Source organism: Petromyzon marinus, unplaced genomic scaffold, assembly GCF_048934315.1.
Source record: "Petromyzon marinus isolate PM22_M1 ecotype Great Lakes invasive population unplaced genomic scaffold, UKy_Petmar_22M1.pri1.0 PM_G_Scaffold_26, whole genome shotgun sequence".
NCBI lineage: Eukaryota > Metazoa > Chordata > Hyperoartia > Petromyzontiformes > Petromyzontidae > Petromyzon > Petromyzon marinus.
Window position 1 is genome coordinate 1,377,501 of NW_027422828.1, and position 2,500 is coordinate 1,380,000.

The following is a 2,500-nucleotide window of genomic DNA, read 5'->3' on the forward strand; positions in this document are numbered from 1 at the left end:
CACATTGCGTACGAACCGCATGAAACTTCCAGAGGCATTTGCAGCAGGAATGCATGTGCACTCAAAAACTTCTATATGTTTCACGGATAGACCCCGTGAAACGCTAGAAATTGGCGGGGATGTGTCTCTTGTGGCTCACGGGGCTGTTAGGGTGGCACAGAACTCCCTCGGAATGGGAAAAGGGGTCATTTTCGTGTTGCCACATTGCATAGGAACGCCATGAAACTTCCAGAGGCATTTGCAGCAGAAAGGCACGTGCACTCAAAAATTTTAATATTTTTCACGCATAGACCCCGTCAAACGCTAGAAGTTGGCGGGGATGTCTCTCTTGTGGCTCACGGGGCTGTTAGGGTCGCACAGAAATGCCTCGGAATGGGAAAACGGGTCATTTTTGTGTGGCCACATTGCATAGGAACGGCATGAAACTTCCAGAGGCATTTGCAGCAGGAATGCATGTGCACTCAAAAACGTCTATATTTTTCACGGATAGACCCCGTGAAACGCTATAAATTGGCGGGGATGTCTCTCTTGTGGCTCACGGGCGCTGTTAGTTAGGGTCGCACAGAAATCCCTCGGAATGGGAAAAGGGGTCATTTTCGTGTTGCCACATTGCGTACGAACGGCATGAAACTTCCAGAGGCATCTGCAGCAGAAATGCATGTGCACTCAAAAACGTCTATATTTTTCACGGATAGACCCCGTGAAACGCTAGAAATTGGCGGGGATGTGTCTCTTGTGGCTCACGGGGCTGTTAGGGTCGCACAGAAATCCCTCGGAATGGGAAAACGGGTCATTTTCGTGTTGCCACAATTGGCATACGAACGGCATGAAACTTCCAGAGGCATTTGCAGCAGAAATGCATGTGCACTCAAAAACGTGAATATTTTTTCACGGATAGACCCCGTCAAACGCTCGAATTTGGCGGGGATGTTTCTCTTGTGGGTCACGGGGCTGTTCGGCTCGCACAGAACTCCCTTGGTCCACCTGATTCGTGCATACAGGCAGCAACTAAAACTCTGTAAACCTGCTGTGAGGACATCTAAACAGTGGACCAGTGAGGCTGTGGAAGATTTGCGGGCGTGCTTAGACTGTACTGACTGGGATATGTTCACGACTGCTACCAATAGTCTGGATGAACTCACAGAGGCTGTGTACATCAGCTTCTGTGAGGACTGCTGTATCCCAACACGTACCAGGGTGAACTTTAACAACAACAAGCCCTGGTTCTCAGCAAAGCTCAAAAGGTTGAGGTTGGAGAAGGAGGAAGCGTTTAGGAGTGGGGATAGAGACAGATTCAAGGAGTCGAAGAACAGGTTTAGCAAAGCGGTGAGAGAGGCTAAACGACTGTACTCAGAGACACTAAAACACCAGTTCTCTACTAACGACGCTGCTTCTGTCTGCCAAAGGGCTCAGGCACATCACCAACTACAAACCCAGAGCGCCCCACACCACTAACGACTCCCGCCTAGCCAACGACCTGAACGAGTTCTACCGTAGATTTGAAAGACAATTGGACTGTCCTGAACCACCCCTTCCCACCCAAGAGGCCCCATCCCCCACCCATACTACAGAAACGACTCTCTCCTTTCAGGAGGGAGAAGTTAATGGGCTTTTCAAGAGGCAGAATCCACGCAAAGCAGCCGGGCCGGACTCTGTCTCTCCAGCCACCCTCAGGCACTGCGCTGACCAGCTGTCTCCGGTGTTCACCAACATCTTTAACACCTCCCTGGAGACATGCCATGTACCAGCCTGTCTCAAGTCCTCCACCATCATCGCTGTGCCCAAAAAGCTAAGGCCAACAGGACTAAATGATTACAGACCGGTCGCCCTTACATCTGTGGTAATGAAGTCTTTTGAGCGCCTGCTCCTGGCACACCTCAAAGCCATCACAGACCCTCTCCTGGACCCCCTTCAGTTTGCCTACAGAGCCAACAGGTCTGTGGACGACGCAGTTAACATGGCCCTCCACTTCACCCTACAGCATGTGGACGCCCCAGCATCCTACGCCAGGATCCTGTTTGTGGACTTCAGCTCTGCCTTCAACACCATCATCCCTGCCCTGCTTCAGGACAAGCTCTTCCAGCTGAACGTGCCCTACTCCACCTGCAGGTGGATCACAGACTTCCTCTCTGACAGGAAGCAGTGCGTTAAGCCGGGAACAGAAGTCTCTGACTCCAGGTCCATCAGCACGGGAACTCCTCAGGGCTGCGTCCTTTGCCCACTGCTCTTCTCCCTGTATACCAACAGCTGCGCCTCCAATCATCTGTCCGTCAAACTCTTGAAGTTTGTCGGACGACACCACCCTCATTGGGCTGATCTCTGGTGGGGATGAGTCTGACTATAGGTGGGAAGCTGACAACCTGGTGACCTGGTGTAGCCAGAACAACTTAGAGCTAAATGCTCTAAGGACAGTTGAGATGGTTGTGGACTTCAGGAAGAATACAGCCCCACTCACCGCCATCACCCTGTTAGACTCCGCAGTCAAAATTGTGGAGTCCTT